The following is a 9,903-nucleotide window of genomic DNA, read 5'->3' on the forward strand; positions in this document are numbered from 1 at the left end:
AAACCCACCAGTCTAGTTCAAATCAAATCAAATCAAACCCATCAGTCCAGGTCAGGTCAAATCAAAACAATTCAAATCAAATCAAAACCCAACCAGTTCATTTCAGTTCAAATCAAATCAAATCAAACCCAACAGTCCAGTTCAAATTGAATCAAATGAAATAAACACTGCCCCTGTCCAGTTCAGTTCAAATCAATTGAAATCAAATCAAATCAAACCCACCAGTCCAGTCCAGTTCAAATCAAATCAAATCAAAATTAAACCTACCACTCCAGTCCAGTTGAAATCAGATCAGATCAATTCAAACCCTCAAATCCAGTTCAAATCAAATCAAATCAGAACCACCAGTCCAGTCCTGTCCAAATCAAATCAAATCAAACCCACCAGTAAAGTCTAGTCCTGTCCAAAGCCAGTCAAATCAAATCAAAGTCCATTCCTTTCCAAATCAAATCACATCAAATCCAATCAAAACCAACAGTCCAGTCCTGTCCAAATCGAATCCAATCAAATCCACCAGAAAAGTTTAGTCCTATCCAAAGCCAGTCAAATCCAATCAAATCAAATCAAATCCAATCAAAACCAACAGTCCAGTCCTGTCCAAATCAAATCCAGTCAAAACCCACAGTCCAGTCCCATCCAAATCATATCAAATCAAATCAAATCAAATCCATCAGTCCAGTCCTGTCCAAATCAAATCAAAGTAAATCAAATCAAACCCACCAGTCCAGCCCTGTTCAAATCAAATCAAATCCATTTTTTAAAAATTCGTTCATGGGATGTGGGCGTCGCTGGCGAGGCCAGCATTTATTGCCCATCCCTAATTGCCCTTCAGAAGGTGGTGGTGAGCCGCCTTCTTGAACCGCTGCAGTTCGTGTGGTGAAGGTTCTCCCACAGTGCTGTTAGGTAGGGAGCTCCAGGATTTTGACCCAGTGACGATGAAGGAACGGCGATATATTTCCAGGTCGGGATGGTGTGTAACTTGGAGGGGAACGTGCAGGTGGTGTTGTTCCCATGTGCCTGCTGCCCTTGTCCTTCTAGGTGGTAGAGGTCACGGGTTGGGGAGGTGCTGTTGAAGAAGCCTTGGCGAGTTGCTGCAGTGCATCCTGTGGATGGTACACACTGCAGCCACAGTGCGCCGGTGGTGAAGGGAGTGAATGTTTAGGGTGGTGGATGGGGTGCCAATCAAGCGGGCTGCTTTATCCTGGATGGTGTCGAGCTTCTTGAGTGTTGTTGGAGCTGCACTCATTCAGGCAAGTGGAGAGTATTCCATCACGCTCCTGACTTGTGCCTTGTAGATGGTGGAATGGCTTTGGGGAGTAAGGAGGTGAGTCACTCGCCGCAGAATACACAGCCTCTGACCTGCTCTTGTAGCCACTGTATTTATATGGCTGGTCCAGTTAAGTTTCTGGTCAATGGTGACCCCCAGGTTGTTGATGGTGGGGGATTCGGCAATGGTAATGCCGTTGAATGTCATGGGGAGGTGGTTAGACTCTCTCTTGTTGGAGATGGTCATTGCCTGGCACTTGTCTGGCGCGAATGTTACTTGCCACTTATCAGCCCAAGCCTGGATGTTGTCCAGGTCTTGCTGCATGCCGGCACGGATTGCTTCATTATCTGAAGGGTTGCGAATGGAACTGAACAAATCAAATCAAATCAAACCAAACCCACCAGTCCAGTACAGTACAGTGCTGATTAAATCAAACCAAATCAAATCAAATCAAACCCACCATGCCAGTCCTGTCCAAATCAAGTCAAGCCCACCAGTCCAGTCAAGTCCACTCCTGTCCAAATCAATTCAAAACAAATCAAATCAAATCAAATCAAACCTACCAGTCATGTCCAAATCAAAACAAATCAACTCAAATCAAACCCACCAGTCCAGTCCATTCCAGTCCTGTCCAAATCAAATTAAAAAAACACACCAGTCCAGTCCTGTCCAAATCAAATCAAACCAAACTCAAGATGTCCAGTCCAGTCCTGTCTAAATCATATTAAATCAAAACAAATCTATTCTAATCAAATCAAACCAAATCAATTTAAACCAATCAAATCAAATCTATCAAGTCAAGTCAAATCAAGTCAAAGCAATCCCACCAGTCTTGTCCTGTCCAAATCAAATCAAATAAAAACAAATCAAATCAAACCAAACCACCAGTCCAGTCCAGTCCAAATCTTATCAAAACAAATCATATCTAATCTAATCAAGATGTGGAGATGCCGGTGATGGACTGGGGTTGACAATTGTAAACAATTTTACAACACCAAGTTATAGTCCAGCAATTTTATTTTAAATTCACAAGCTTTCGGAGATTTTCTCCTTCCTCAGGCAAATGTTTCAAGATCTCCTTGAAGCCTACGCATTTATACATATTGAACAATAATACATGGTGTTTACAGACTGCCCCTGCAACTGCCCGTTGCCAAGGCAATCACCGTGTTCAGACAGAGAGGTGTTACCTGCAGAACCTCCGAATACACATTCAACAAAAAAACAAACAGGGAAAAAAAACAGAGAAAAAAAAACACAGAGAGAGGCAGAAACATCCGGAAGGCAGAGAGAGCCAGCAAATGACCCATTATATTAAAAACAGATAACATTTGTTCGCTGGTGGGGTAACGTGTAGCGTGACATGAACCCAAGATCCCGGTTGAGGCCGTCCTCATGGGTGCGGAACTTGGCTATCAATTTCTGCTCGACGATTTTGCGTTGTCGTGTGTCTCGAAGGCCGCCTTGGAGTACGCTTACCCGAAGGTCGGTGGATGAATGTCCATGACTGCTGAAGTGTTCCCCGACTGGGAGGGAACCCTCCTGTTTGGCGATTGTTGCGCGGTGTCCGTTCATCCGTTCATCAAATCAATGCAACTCAAACCAATCAAATCAAACCAAATCCATCAGTCTAGCCCAGTCCAGTCCTGTCCAAATCAAATCAAACCAAACCCAAGATATCCAGTCCAGTCCTGTCTAAATCATATCAAATCAAAACAAATCTAATCTAATCAAATCAAACCAAATCAACTCAAACCAATCAAATCAAATCCACCAGTCCAGTCCTGTCCAAATCAAATCAAACCCAGCAGTCCAGTCCAGTCCTGTCCAAATCAATTCAAATCAAATCAAATCAAGCCAAACCAAACCCACCAGACCAGTCTAGATTTGTCCAAATCAAACCAAACCCACCAGTCCAATCCTATTCAAATCAAATCAAACTAAAGCAAATCAAATCAAATCAAAAAATATCAAACCAAACCCACCAGTCCAGTTCAGTCCTGTCCAAATCAAGTCAAGTCAAATCAAATCAAACCAAACCCTGTGTCCAGTCCAGTCCAGTGCTGTCCCAATCAAATCAAATCAAATCAAATCCACCAGTCCAGCCCAGTCCAGTCCTGTTCAAATCAAATCAAAACAAACCCAGCAAGTCCAGTCCAGTCCTGTCCAAATCAATTCAAATCAATCCAAACCAAACCCACCAGACCAGTCCAGATCTGTCCAAATCAAATCAAACCAAACCCACCAGTCCAGTCCAGTCCTATTCAAATCAAATCAAATCAAATCATATCAAACCAAACCCACCAGTCCAGTCTTGTCCTGTCCAAATCCAATCAAACCAAACCCACCAGTCCAGTCCAATCCTGTCCAAATCAAATCAAATCAAACCAAACCCACCAGTCCAGTCCAGTCCTATTCAAATCAAATCAAATCAAATCATATCAAACCAAACCCACCAGTCCAGTCTTGTCCTGTCCAAATCCAATCAAACCAAACCCACCAATCCAGTCCAGTCCTGTCCAAATTAAATCAAATCAAACCAAACCAAACCCTTCAGTCCAGTCCAGTCCTGTCCAAATCAAATTAAATAAAACCAAACCAAACCCTTCAGTCCAGTCCAGTCCTGTCCAAATCAAATTAAATAAAACCAAACCCACCTGTCCAGTCCAGTGCTGTTCCAATCAAATCAAATCAAGTCAAATAAAATCAAACCAATTCCACCAGTCCAAATCAAATCAAATCAAACCCACAAGTCCAGTCCAGACAAGCCCTGTCCAAATCAATTCAAATCAAATCAAATCAAACCAAACCTTCAAGTCCAGTCCAGTCATTTCCAAATCAAATCAAATCAAACCAAATCAAACCCACCTGTCCTATCCAGTGCAGTCCCATTCAAATCAATTCAAATCATAATCATTGGTTCGGTTCAGTTTAAATCAAACCAAATCATCCAGTACACTTCATATCAAATCCACCTGTCCAGTCCAGCCCAGTTCATTTGAACTAAAATCAAAACAAATCAAATCAAAATCACCAGTCCAGTTCAATTCAGTTCAAATCAAATCACATCAAATTAGACCCACCAGTCTACTTCAGCTCAAATCAAATAAAATATCAAATCAAAACCACCAGTCAAGTTCAGTTCAGCTTAGTTCAAATCAAACCAAACCCACCAGTCCATTCCAGTCCTGTCCAAATCAAATCAAAGCAAACCAAACCCTTCAGTCCAGTCCAGTCCTGTCCAAATTAAATCAAATCAAACCAAACCAAACCCTTCAGTCCAGTCCAGTCCTGTCCAAATCAAATTAAATAAAACCAAACCCACCTGTCCAGTCCAGTGCTGTTCCAATCAAATCAAATCAAGTCAAATAAAATCAAACCAATTCCACCAGTCCAAATCAAATCAAATCAAACCCACAAGTCCAGTCCAGACAAGCCCTGTCCAAATCAATTCAAATCAAATCAAATCAAACCAAACCTTCAAGTCCAGTCCAGTCATTTCCAAATCAAATCAAATCAAACCAAATCAAACCCACCTGTCCTATCCAGTGCAGTCCCATTCAAATCAATTCAAATCATAATCATTGGTTCGGTTCAGTTTAAATCAAACCAAATCATCCAGTACACTTCATATCAAATCCACCTGTCCAGTCCAGCCCAGTTCATTTGAACTAAAATCAAAACAAATCAAATCAAAATCACCAGTCCAGTTCAATTCAGTTCAAATCAAATCACATCAAATTAGACCCACCAGTCTACTTCAGCTCAAATCAAATAAAATAAAATCATATCAAATCAAAACCACCAGTCAAGTTCAGTTCAGCTTAGTTCAAATCAAACCAAACCCACCAGTCCAGTCCAATCCTGTCCAAATCAAATCAAACCAAACCCACCAATCCAGTCCAGTCCTGATCAAATTAAATCAAATCAAATCAAACCAAACCCATCGATTCAGTCCAGTCCTGTCCAAAATAAATCAATTCAAATCAAACCAAACCAAACCCTTCAGTCCAGTCCAGTCCTGTCCAAATCAAATTAAATAAAACCAAACCCACCTGTCCAGTCCAGTGCTGTTCCAATCAAATCAAATCAAGTCAAATAAAATAAAATCAAACCAATTCCACCAGTCCAGTCCTGTCCAAATCAAATCAAATCAAACCCACAGGTCCAGTCCAGACCAGCCCTGTCCCATACAATTCAAATCAAATCAAATCAAATTAAATCAAATCAAACCAAACCTTCAAGTCCAGTCCAGTCCAGTCATTTCCAAATCAAATCAAACCAAATCAAACCCACCTGTCCTATCCAGTGCAGTCCCATTCAAATCAATTCAAATCATAATCATTGGTTCAGTTCAGTTTAAATCAAACCAAATCATCCAGTACACTTCAAATCAAATCAAATCCACCTGTCCAGTCCAGCCCATTTCATTTGAACTAAAATCAAAACAAATCAAATCAAAATCACCAGCCCAGTTCAATTCAGTTCAAATCACATCAAATTAAACCCACCAGTCTACTTCAGCTCAAATCAAATAAAATCAAATCATATCAAATCAAAACCACCAGTCAAGTTCAGTTCAGCTTAGTTCAAATCAAATCAAACCCACCAGTCCAGTTCAGTTCAAATCAAGTCAGATCTAATCAAATCAAATGAAAACCACCAGTTCAGTTCAATTCAATTCAAGTCAAGTCAAAACTTCCAGTCCAGTTAAATTCAGTTCAAATCAAATCAAATTAAATCAAATCAAAACAAACCCAGCAGTCTAGTTTAGTTCAAATCAATTAAAATCAAATCATATCAAATCAAAATCACCAGTCAAGTACAGTTCAGTTCACTTCAGTTCAAATCAAACCAAACCCACAAGTCCAGTTCACTTTAAATTAAATCAATTCATATCAAATCAAATCAAGCAGTCCAGTTAATATCAAATCAAATCATATCAAATCATATCAAATCAAAACCACCGGTCCAGTTCATTTCTGTTCAACCTTATCAAATCAAAACCACTAGTCCAGTTCATTTCAGTTCAATCAATCATATCAAATCAAATCAAATCAAATCCACCAGTCCAGTTAAGTTCAAATCGAATCAAATTGATTCATATCAAATCAAAACCACCTGTCCAGTTCATTTCAGTTCAATCAAATCATTTCAAATCAAATCAAAACCAGCAGTCAAGTTCAATTGAACTCAAAACAAATAAAAACAAATCAAGCCCACCAGGTCAGGTCAAATCAAATCAAATCAAATGAAACCAACCAGTCCAATTCAATTCAATTCAAGTCAAGTCAAAACCTTCAGTACCTCCAGTCCAGTTCATTTCAGTTCAAATGAAATGAAATCAAATCAAATCAAACCCATCAGTCTAGTTTAGTTCAAATCAAATAATATCAAATCAAAACCACCAGTCAAGTACAGTTCAGTTCACTTCAGTTCAAATTAAATCTAATCAAAACCACCAGTCCAATTCAATCAATCATATCAAATCAAAACAACCAGTTAAGTACAATTCAGTTCAGTTCAAATCCAATCCAATCCAATCAAATCAAACCCAGAAGTCTAATTCACTGCAAATTAAATCAAATCAAACCAGATCAAATTATAATCACGGGTTCAGTTCAGTTCAGTTTAAATCAAATCAAATTAAATCCACCAGCCCAGTCCAGTTCAAATCAACCAGTTCAGTTCAGTTTTGTTAAAATCAAATCAAATCAGATCAAATCCACCTGCGCGGTCCAGCCCAGTTCATCTCAAATAAAATCAAAACAAATTGAATCAAATCAAATCAAAACTACCAGTCCAGTCCAGTTCAATTCAGTTCAAATCAAATCAAATCAAAATCACGGTAAATCAAACCCACAATTCTAGTTCAGTTCAATTTAAATCAATTAAAATTATATCAAATCAAAACCACCAGTCAAGTTCAGTTCAGTTTACTTCAAATCAAATCAAATCAAACCAAACCCACCAGTCCAGTTCAGTTCAAATCAAGACAAGTCGAATAAAATCATATCTAAACCACCAGTGCTGTTCAAATCAAATCAAGTCAAATCGAATCAAACCACCAATCCAATTCAATTCAATTCAAATCAAATAAAGTCAAAACCTCCAGTCCAGTTCATATCAAATCAAATGGAATCAAATCAAATCAAACCTACCAGTCAAGTACAGTTCACTTCAGTTCAAATCAAATCAAAACCACCAGTCCAGTACATTTCAGTTCAATCAAATCAAAGCAAATCAAAACCACCAGTCAAATACAGTTCCGTTCAGTTCACTTCAGTTGAAATCAAATCAAATGAAACCCACCAGTCCAGTTCACTTCAAATTAAATCAATTCAAATCAAATCAAGCAGTCCAGTTCATTTCAAATCAAATCAAATTAAAATCACCAGTGTGGTTAATTTCAGTTCAATCAAATTATGTCAAATTAAAACCACCAGTTAAGTACAGTTCAGTTCACTTCAGTTCAAATCAAACTCGCCAGTCTAGTTCACTTCAAATTAAATCAAATCAAATCAATTCAAATCATAATCACGGGTTCAGTTCAGTTTAAATCAAATCATATCGAATCAAATCAAATCCACCAGTCCAGTTCAGTTCAAATCAAGTCAAAACAAATCGAATCAAATCAAATCAAAACTATCAGTCCAGTTCAATTCAGTTCAAATCAAATCAAATCACATTCAATCAAACTCGCCAGCCTAGTTCACTTCAAATTAAATCAATTCAAATCAAATCAAATCGAGCAGTCCAGTTCATTTCAAATCAAATCCAACAGTCTAGTTAGGTTCAAATCAAATAAAAACAAATCAGATCAAATCAAAACCACCAGTCCAGTTCATTTCAGTTCAATCAAATCAAATCAAATGGAATCCACCAGTTTAGTTAAGCTCAAATCAAATCAAACCCACGAGTCCAGTTCACTTCAAATTAAATCAATTCAAATCAAATCAAGCAGTCCAGTTCATGTCAGCTCAATCAAATCATATCAAATCAAAACCACCAGTCTAGTTAAGTTCAAATCAAATCAAATCAAATCAAAACCACCAGTCCTGTTCATTTCAGTTCAATCAAATCAAATCAAAAAGATCAAATGGAATCCACCAGTCTAGTTAAGTTCAAATAAAATAAAATTCATATTTTCGATATCAAATCAAAACCAGCAGTGAAGTTCAGTTCAGTTCAAATCAAATCAAGCCCACCAATCCAGTCCAGTTCAATTCAGTTCATACCAAATCAAATCAAAATCACCAGTCAAGTTCAGTTCAGTTTAGTTCAAACCAAATCAAATCAAACCCACCAGCCCAGTTTAGTTCAAATCAAATTGAATCGAATCAAACCCACCAGTTCAGTTCAAATCAAATCAAACCAACCAGTCCAGTTCAGTTCAAATTAAATCAAATCAAACCCATGCGTCCAGTTCAGTTCAATTCAAATCAAGTTGAATTAAATCAAATCAAATCTACCAGTCCAGTTCAGTTCAGTGCAAATAAAACCAATTGAAATCAAATCAAATCAAATCGAATCAAACCCACCAGTCTAGTTCAGTTCAAATCAAATCAAACCTGCCAGTCCAATTCACATCAAATCAAACGCACAGTGCAGTTCAGTTCAAATCAAATCAAATTACATCAATCCCACCAGTTCAGTTCAACTCAAAACAAAACAAATAAAATCAAACCAACCAATGCAGTTCACTTTAAATCAAATCAAACCCATGAGTCCAGTTCAAATCAAACCCGCCAGTCCAGTTCACATCATATCAAATCAAATGCACCAGTACAGTTCAGATCAAATTAAATCAAACCCACCAGTTCAGTTCAAATCAAATCAAATCAAATCAAACCCATCAGTCCAGTTCCGTTCAAATTGATTGAAATCAAATCAAATCAAATCCACCAGTCCAGTTCAAATCAAACCCGCCAGTCCAGTTCACATCATATCAAATCAAATCGAATCAAATCCACCAGTCCAGTTCAAATCAAACCCACCAGTCCAGTTCACATCATATCAAATCAAATCAAACGCACCAGTACAGTTCAGATCAAATTAAATCAAACCCACCAGTTCAGTTCAAATCAAAACAAATCAAATCAAACCAATCAGTCTAGTTCAGTTCAGTTCAAATCAAATTAAATCAAATCAAACCAACCAGTCCAGTCCAGTTCAGTTCAAATCAAATTAAATTAAGTCGAATGAAATCATATCCACCAGTCCAATTCAGCAAATCAAATCAAATTAAACCAAACCCACCAGTCCATCTCAGTTCAGTTCAGTTCAAATCAAATCAAATCACATTATATCAAATCAAACTCACAAGTTCATTTGAACTATCCTTTATTAAGCCGTTCTTTTGCTGGTGTTTTCCCAATAGATCCACACAATTTAAGTACAGCTCTTAACCCTTTAAAAAGATACTTGTGGAACATGTAATGTCCAACTCAGGATAGGTGTTGAGTGGAGTATGTAGGGAAGCAGTGCTTGGACTCCTGTTGTTTCTTATCTACATATAAATAAACAACCTCAAAATCGAGCAGTAGGGAACGAGGATGCTCTGAACAAATTGAGGAAAAAATGAATTTAAAGACATGAAAGGACCCCGTATATCTGTTTAATTCTGCAATTCATAT

Source organism: Heptranchias perlo, chromosome 3, assembly GCF_035084215.1.
Source record: "Heptranchias perlo isolate sHepPer1 chromosome 3, sHepPer1.hap1, whole genome shotgun sequence".
Classification (NCBI taxonomy): domain Eukaryota; kingdom Metazoa; phylum Chordata; class Chondrichthyes; order Hexanchiformes; family Hexanchidae; genus Heptranchias; species Heptranchias perlo.